The sequence below is a fragment of the Triturus cristatus genome, chromosome 3_2 (genome assembly GCF_964204655.1).
Source record: "Triturus cristatus chromosome 3_2, aTriCri1.1, whole genome shotgun sequence".
NCBI classification, from domain to species: Eukaryota; Metazoa; Chordata; class Amphibia; order Caudata; family Salamandridae; genus Triturus; species Triturus cristatus.
Genome location: NC_140584.1, coordinates 796,930,484 through 796,939,625, shown reverse-complemented (window position 1 = coordinate 796,939,625; position 9,142 = coordinate 796,930,484). Strand labels below are relative to the sequence as shown.

Sequence of the window (9,142 nt, the reverse complement as noted above, 5' to 3'; positions counted from 1 at the left end):
CTGGCGCTGTCCTGGTTCTTTGATGTCGCTGTCGCTTGACTGCTTGGGGGTGTTGGGGTGCGTGGCTCCTTGCTCCTCCTTCCTGCCCGTTTGCCCTGAGTCCAAGTGATTCTTCTACTGCCGGAGTTTGTGACTGCGGCAGTGTGACGCTTCTTCTGGCTGCTGCCTCTGCTTGTGCTGGTTTCCTCCCAGTTGTGGATGCTGCCTTACCGCGTGGGCTGCCTCTTTTGTGGCTGGGTCCCGGGTTAGAGCCTGACAGGGGCTCGGCATACTGTGTTTCTGCGCTGTTCGCCTGATCTCCCTGCGCCTTGCGCTCTTGTATGTATCCTTGGGTGCCGTCCCTAGTGTTCTTGTGGGGCGCTCCGGTGCCTTTGCGTCGGGTTCCCGTTCTGTGGCTGTGTGACTTGCGGTTTTCTGCTGCACTTCGGGTGTTTGCGTGGTGCGACATAGAGTTGGTGTGCTCCTTCTCTTTCCCTGTGTCCGCCCCTCTCTGTCCTGTCCCCGGTGTGTGTTGGGGTTCCGTTCCCGTGGTGCTCTCGTGGGTTGTGCACTGGGGCTGCTGTGTGGCCCTTTCTTTCGGGGCTGTTGGCCGATGGACGCCTCTGTCTTTGGGCGCTTCCTGCTCTTCCCGCGCTGCTGGTTGCTCCTTTCCACAGAGTGGATTGGCATGGCCCCTGCGCAAGGATGACACGCGGATTCATGAAGCGTTCCATGTTTTGATAGTGGTGCCGGTCCTCCCGCTCCTGTTCCATTTTTGGCGGGTTGCCCTTGGCCTGTTTGGGTGGCGGTGGCTCCTGGTGTTGCTGGGGTTTGTACCTTGGGCCTCCTGCTTGTGCTGCTTGCTCTCTGCTGCTGCTCTGCGTCCCCACTTCGGCCCTCGTGTGTGGTCTACGGGGCTGGGGTTCTTGCCTGGTTGGGCTGTTCCTCGTCCTTGGCTTCCTGGATGTTCCGGGTGGCTGGGATGGTGTGCTGGGGTGTGCGGTGATGCCGGTGTTTTGGTTCACCGTGTAGGCTGTCTTTTGTGACCTTGTCTCTCTTGCGGGGGCCTGGTCGCCGGTTTGGCTCTCTGCCTCTGCGGCATCCTGCTCCCTGGCTGCTGGGCTGGCGCTGCGCGTCCGCTGTCGTTTGCAGCGGGTATGTGCCGCCTTGTCCCCTTGCCGCTTTCCCTCCGGGGCTTCTGTGTTGCTCCACTTGGTGTTTGTGGGCTTTCTTGCTAGCTGCCGCTTTGCCTCTGTGGGACGTGGCCTCCCTGGGTTGTGTGTCTGGGGTCGTGGTCCTCTCTTGTCCGCTTGGGCTTGCCCTCTCTTGCTCTCTTGGTCACGCCGGGGTCTGCCTGTTTTTTTACTTTTCTGCGCTGTCCTGATGCTGGGTGTTGTTGGGACCCGTGCTGTGGTCTGGCCTGGAGTGGGCTGGGTTCCTAGGTTGGATTCCCTCCTCGGGGGTCCTTGCCTGTGCGGCTGGCTCTGTTCCTCTGCTGCCGTCCGGTTCAGCTGGTTGTGGGCCGTGTTTGGCTGTGCCGTGGGTTATTTCTGCCCCTCTTCGGGGTTGCTCGCTCTGTCCGCTGGGGTACGATGTCCCTTTCCTTTCGGGGGTTTGACCTCCCTGGAGTTCGGTGTTGCCGTATGCTGGGGGGCTTCTTTTGCTGTTGCTGCCTCCTTTTTGCATCTGTTTCTGGCTTCTTCCGTGCTGGTTGCTATTGTTTTTTGGGTGCTCATGGCTCTAGCACTGCCGTTTCCTGGTTTCTGGGGTTCCTTGGTGTGGCCTTGTGTTCCTCTGCTGCTGCGGTGCTCCTGCTCGTTTCTGGGCTTGTATTTGGCTTCTTTCGGTGGGTCCTAGTCGCCCCTCCTATTGACTGTGGCGCTCCTACTCTCGCCTGGTCTCTGTGGTTCAGCTGGGTCGGTACAGGTTTTTTCCTGCTTGTGGCTCCCTGGGGGTGCCTGTGGCGTTCAGCTTCTCCGACGGTTTGGGTTGGGTCCTGCTCTCCCTTTCCTTTTGCGTCCCCCCCTGGAGTGTGTTTCCAGTGGTGGTTCACGTTTTGGATCTCTGGCGTTCATGTCTGGTTTGTTTGGGGCCTGCTTCTCTTTCGCTGGTGCTGTGTCCTTGACTTGGCTCTAGTTTCTCCTCTTTTGTTCTGCAGGGGTTTCTGGTTTCTGCTGGTTTTGGGCGTCTGGGGGTCGCCCTTTTTCAGAAGGGTATCCTTGTCTGTGCTCTCTCGGTGGATCCTGGCGGGGTGCTCTCTTGGTTTCGTGTCGTGTTCTGGTGGGTCCTTCTGGGCCTGCTCATGCCGGCGCTTATTTCCTGAGTTTGGTTCACCTCTAGTTGGGTGTCCGTGTCTCTGCCTGGTTCCTGGGGTTCGGTTGGGTACTGTTGAGCTTCGGTCCCCGTTGCCCCTGTCTGGATGACCGCCCTCTACTTTTTTCATGGACTGAGGGTCCCTTGTCCGGCCCTGTGTAGGTGCGGGTTTTCGGGGCTTCTGGGTTGGCTCCTCCGGGGTTGCCTCCTGTTGCTCCTGGTCTGCGGGCTTCCTTCTGGTTCTGAGTGTTCTCTGGCTGGGCCTTCTTGTCGTGCTCTCCCTCCTGACTCATGGATGTCCGGGTTCTTCTGCTGCTTGACCTCTGCTTCTCTGCTTCCTCGGGTTTCCATTTTGGTGGTTTCCTGTGCTTGTTCTTTCTTCCGGCCTTCTGTTTGGTCCGGCGTTGGGTTGCTGGGGGTCTCGTTCGGCCTCCCTGCCTTTTCTTTGCCCTGGGCTCTACGTGGGCTTCTTCCTGGGTTGGTTGGGCCTGTGGCTCCTCCTGCCCTTGCGGGTTGCTGGATTTCGGTCCTGGCTTCCTGGTTCTTTGTCCCTTGTTGCCCTCATTTTTTGCTGTCTCTTGGCTCCTCTTCAGTGTTATGTGGGGTCGGACCTGGTGGTTTTCCGGTCTGGGTGCTATGCGCCCTAGGGCCTTTTGTTCCGTGGCTCTGGCCCTTGCTGTGTGCTTGGCCTGGGTGTTGGGTGCCTGTGCGGTCGTCCTCCTTCTTGGCTTCTGTTTTTTTATGCCCTCCGTCTTGAGGTTCCGGTTCGGTTCCGGATTGCTTCTTCTGCTCCGCCTGTTCTGGGTTTTGGCCGCCCTGTTCGGTTGGCGGTTTTTCTTCCCTGTGGGGGCTTTGTCCTCCTGGGGTTTTTGGGTTTCTGTCTCCTTCGTGGTCCTTTTTGGTCTGGTTGGGGTCTGGTTCCTGTTCTGCTCGCCGGCTCTTGCTGTGGTTCTTCCCCGGCCCTGGCCTCCTCTGCGGGGTTCGTTGGCTTTCTTCTCTATGCTTTCGTCTGGCAGGGGCCTCCGGTTTGGTGTGGTGGGCCGGTTTCTGGCCTGGGCCTTCCTCCTTTTTTGTTGGTCTGGGTGCTTGGGGCTGTGCCTCTTGCCTGGGCTGGCCTTCTTTCTTTGGCCCTGTCTCCTGTTTCTCTGGTTGGTGGCCTCATTTTTGTGGTACTGGCCTTGTGTTGTTTTATGGGTTGTCTCCGGTCCTGGTTTGGTGCTGGCCGGTTGCTTCCTGCGGTCTCCCCTTGCCTCCTTCTTGGTGCTCCCTTGGGTTGCTGCGTTGGTGTGGTTTCCTGGGGGTGCTTTTGGTTTTGGAAGGCCGGTTTTTCTGCTTTGGTATTCTCCAATCTGTTTATGAAGGGGACGAGGACATAAGGGACCTGGGGGTAATGCTCTATTACAATGTTTCCCAAACTGGGGTCCGAGGACCCCCAGGGGTCCGTGGCACATTCCCAGGGGGTCCGCAGGCAGCAGTTTTAAAAGCACTGCAAAGTTCCTTGTAAAATTAGCAGTTTTCGAGCAACTATAAAAGTGTCAAGAAAATGCCAGTGATTAATGTACCTGCTGGAGAGAGATGAGAGTTTTGTCTAGTGGCAGCTTTGACTTATCTAATGTGACACAGAGGGTTAATATGCCTTCTGCAAAGAACGTGTACAATGCATTTTAAAAAACAGTATTTTATGTGCATAGGTCAGTGGGCTACTGATTTTGTCACAGAGATTCTTTTGTCACAGTGCAATTCATAAGGGACAATTGTAATCTAGCACAGTGTCCTATAAACTGTCAAAGAGCTGCTTGCAAACTGCATGGTAAAAGTTAGTAACATATGTTTATTCCCAGTCTATCATTATCCTGATGCTGCTATGTTCCCACTTCATGCACATGAACAATTTTGTAATGCCTTTTTGTCACTTCTATGTGTGCTGCCTGATGCAGCACACATGGAAGTTACAAAACAAGATTGTTTATGTGCAGGAAGGGTCACATAAATAATCAAAGGTGTTTTGCTTTTTCCGTTGGAAAAAGCAAAAACGAGGAGAAATAAGGCATTTCTCCTCATTTCTCCAAGTTAAGACCAGGTTTTTCATGGTCTTAATTCTGGTGCTGTCTCCTATTTAAGTTGACCTTGTAAATAGAGGGCAGCGTCAAAATCAATGGGTTTTGGAGTGAAACGCCCACTGCAACTCCCACTGCCCACCTTTTTCACGCTAAGCATTGCGTGAAAGGGGTCCTTATTTACAAGGCAGCGTTAAGCCACAATAAGTGGCTTATCTCTGCCTTGTAAATAAGGCAAAGCCCCTATTGCCACAGGAACATCGCAAAAAGTGACATTCCCATGGCGATAGGGACTTGTAAATATGCCCCTAAAATCCTTAGTAATTTGAGTATTTGTTTTGTGTGCACACGTTTGTTTATTTTTTCGAATTACTGTTTTAATGTTTGAAATTTGAGACCTACAAATTGCTTGGGGGTCCCCGGCTTCCAGCGGTGACTCAATGGGGGTCCTCAGGAGTCAAAAGTTTGGGAACCACTGCTCTATTACTTACCGGTAATCTTCATTACTCCGGGTCCCGTTGTCCTCGTCCCCTTCATACGCCCCTCCCTCCCTCCCGGGCGACCGGCCTTCCTGTCTGGGCTTGGTTGTACAGACGGGATGCTGGGTAAGTACTGCTTATGTACTCCCGGTGGGAGGGGCAGTATTAGGGTCCCAGCATGCCTTCTGCTCTTTTTTTCTGTCGGGAGATAGTAATCTCCAATCTGTTTATGAAGGGGACGAGGACAACGGGACCCGGAGTAATGAAGATTACCGGTAAGTAATATAGCATTTGCTAACATGCAAAGCAGGTAGGATTCATTTTCGCATTGATTACATTAGGCTACTATTTCCCATCTTTTTTCCATTTTATGGCGGTCCCCATTTGGCACACTTGGATGCTTGATGACTGTAGCATCAAGTTGCTAGAATTCCTTACAAAGTGTGTCAGCTCTTCCACTAACCTTCCTTAAGGGAACCAGGTCTCCTTGCCTGCTCATGCTTATCTTGCTAAAAGGTCCTGGTCAGAACTGAAGAAGAGCTTCCAGACTAGGAGAAGTTTATTTTCTGATTGCTGGACAAATTGACCACATTTGTACAGACTTTGAAGTGATAGCAGAGCTGAAGAACACTTAGAGGTAAAAGAAAAACACGTTAAAAAACTGCTCTGCTTCCGAAGTGCTGACGAAATGTTCGCTAGTAGACCTCAGAGCATGCACCTACACCGGGGCCTTTCAGCATCACCAAAGGTACTGGCTAAGAGGGACCACTGCACTGAAGTGGGGACCTCTTATACTGAAAGCCTCTGGCAGCATCTGCTAATAATTCAAATCACTGTATTAATCATCAATACATGAGGACCGACAGACCTGACCTTCGCCCAACCCACTCTAACCTCCAAAAATCCATAACAGACCCTCCCCTACCCACTCTGGGACTTCGCAAGAGATTTTCACAACCACACCAGAGTTTTAGCCTCGCCGCCTCATCTGCATCTCACATAATCATTAAGGTGCCGCCCCTTATCCTCTAAAAAACCCTCCCAAGCATCTCATCAGACACTCCCTCATCATCCAATAGTGTCTCTGCTTGTCCAAAAGATCCTTATGTAGTCCTCGTAAACCTTTCACTAGTCCCCAACACACCCTCCCATTGCTCACACGAGGCCTTCCACACCATATCTACCTTACAACGTGACCTTGCCTCGGGCAAGCCCACGCGTGTTCCTGTTATTTCCTGAATGAGCCACTTCTCACAGACAGCCAGTGGAAGGATGGTTTCTCCTTGATCTAAGAGGCTTCTTAGATCCCTCCAGTGCAAGAGGCTGAGTGCATAGTGCACAATGAGGCTCATTGTTGGAGTACTGTATGCACAAAGAGGCTGGGACAAGGGGCTCTTATCGAGCACACACTGTTCCTAAAGTAAATGTGCTTTAACTGCTCGGCTGGGAGATAGAGGGAGGCAGCCATTCTGGGGGATAGTAATTGGGTTACATTATCTCATCAATTAATTGTTTGACCTACCCGAATGTCAGCCTCTGGGGTAGATGTATTATTTATAGGCGTTTTAAATCAAGTAATCTCATTTCAATGCCTTTGTTGCATTTACACCTTTCTTTGTTTGATCGGCTACCTTGTTTTTACTTTTTTCACACTAATACTTCACAGTAGTAAACGTTCTTTCACACAAATAGAGAAATTGCAGGTCTTGGTAGGGGATGTTCTGTTGCACCAGGTGCCAAGGTGGGTTTTATCGGAACATGCCATCATTACGTTTCCTGAAGTTGCAGCAGATAACAATGTATAGCTCCTAGAAGCAAAGAAGCGGTGGGGAAAAAACTGCTACATCGGAAAGACCTGACACATACACATACACAGCAGGTCTTTTTGATTTTAAAAACTGCAAATATTTGTTGTTACTCAGTTTAAGGCTACTCAATTATCGATTTTAGAAGGATGAAAGCCAATGGCGGTCCTGTTGGGATTACACAGGTAGGGCCCGATTTACAAAAGTAAACGAAAGTCTAACTTTACGACTGTTGGTATTGACAAGGGGCATTTACGGGTAGTAAATGCCCTTATGCCCTTTGTGAATGCCGAAATTCGCAAAGTCAGACTTTCGTCTCATTTTACCTTTGTGAATCGAGCCTGTTGTGTTCATACTAGAAGTCAGCAGAGGAGCAATTAACTCGCTGAGCCAATTTGCAGTACCGAGAAGACGCCGAATGCTTCAAAGAGAGCTTTGTCAGTTATTGTTGCGGGATTATTTTGATTAAGAGGAGCTGTTTATATAGCACTGTAAACTGGCTGAGACAAGTTTACAGAAATATGTTGTTTCGATCAAGTTGTTTCAAGACAAAATAATTTTGAACTTTTTCGAGCTTTTGTTTAAGAAAAGTGGCTATATTGTAGAAGGCTGTGTCTCACTTTACTTTCTGAAATGGTTCTTGTGCTGGAGATCTTTCCAGGTATTGTAGGCCCTCGGGGTGGAGCTGAGAGCAAATTCCTCAAACTTGGGGGTAGATTTACTAACATTTTACACTGGGTTAGCGTCACAAAAGTGACGGTAACCAGCACAAAATGTGTTTTTTCCTAATTTACTTTCCAGTCCAAAACTTGTTTTGCACTGGACAGTACCCTGAAAATAACACAAAGCAGCTCAAAACACTGTTTTGTATTGCTGAGCTCCACGGGGGTGTTAAATGGGTGGTACATGGGCTTTCCTCTGCTACAACCCATGCCTTTTCATGCAAAACCCAATCTACAAACAACAGTAGACAGGATTTAGCAGCAAAAGTTAATGCCATTTGAAAGGAGGCGTTAAGAGGAGAAAGGTTTTTATTTCTCCTTTCTTTTCCAACTCTGCATGCAGGCAGTAGTGTGCAGCACACATGCAGAGTAGGACACGTTTTAAAGTGTGTCTATCTATAGTATTTTGTACTGGAAGGGAATCCTTCCAGTACAATACCTATGGTAGGCACTGTAAGTATAGTGCTAAGGTGTGTGCCAGGCGCACAGCAGCTAAAATCAGCGCTAGGGAGAGGGGAGGAAAGAGCCATATTTCTGTAGTTGTGGTGCTGTCCTGCTCCCCCTGTCACGCAGAGCAGCAATTCTGGCTGCTGCACTGCGTTCTGTTACTTTTTTGTAAATCTGGGCTTTGGTCCCTTAAAATGGGGATTTATCTGGGCTCTCCGAAGGTATATTTAGTGCCATAAACGAGGATTAGTGCTTAATTTGAGCCGCTGGGGCCACAGGCACTCATTTTTGGGGACCCACATTTATTCTTCTTGATCGGACATTTCCTGTGAGCAAGAGTGAGAACAAGCACTGGCAAAGCCAAGAGTTCTCACCTGTGCGAGGTCTATTGGCTTTGCCAATTTTTATTTAGAAATGTTGCACAGCAGCGTGAGGTGCTGTGCAACATGGCTTAAAGTTAAGTAAAAGAGCAATATGAGGTGCACAGCGTTGATCGTGTCATACACACCCCTGACCATTTCTCTGACTCCTGCTGGTTCCCGCTTTCTACCCTTGTAACAGGTTTGCCATCTTTCTCTTCCTCATTTTTTACCCTTTTGTGTAATTTAAGCTTGAACCTGCAACAGCGCATTGTGAGACATATTGTGCACAGTAAAGGGCTTAGAGCCCTTCCATTTCTCTCATTTGTTGGCTTTGTTGTCACTCTACTTTCTTGTTGCTTTCCTCCCTCCCATTGTTGGAGCTACCATCCTCCTCCAATGTGCCTCCCTCACGCTGCTTCCCCCTCACGCTTTTCTTTAACATATTGCACAGCAGCATGCCGCTGTGCGATATGGCTTAAAAAAGCAATATGACTCTGTCAATGCTGTCCAACACATACCGCTTTTTTCAAGCCATGTTGGACAGCAGCATGCTGCTGTGCAATATATTAAAGAAAAACAGAAAGGGAAAGCAATGTGAGGGAGGCACAGGGTAGGAGGGTGGGAGCAGCAACTACGGGCAGTAGGCAAGTAACACAAAAGTAGAGTGACAACAAAGTCCACAAAGGAGAGCAATGGAGGAGCTCTAAGCCCATTACTGTACACAATAGGTGTCACAAGCAATTGCGCATTTAGCTCATGCGTTGTTGCACTCTCAACCTAAAATCACACAAAGGGGAAAGAATGAGGTGGAGAAAGATGGGAAAACTGTTACAAAGGGTGAAAGCGGGAACCAGCAAGAGTGAGATAAATAAGCAGGGGTGCCTGTCAGTGGATTAAAGAAATGTGAGATGGACTCACATTCGGCCTTGTTATTCGGTGTGATGACATTTGATAGCACTGGACACAGACGTCGGTTGA

At 50.0% G+C, this 9,142-nt stretch overlaps 1 pseudogene; it reads left to right on the top strand.

Annotated features, from left to right (window-relative positions):
- Positions 1–648: 648 nt before the first annotated feature.
- On the top strand, positions 649–719 carry LOC146858167 (U6 spliceosomal RNA; annotated as a pseudogene).
- The last annotated feature ends 8,423 nt before the right edge of the window (positions 720–9,142 follow it).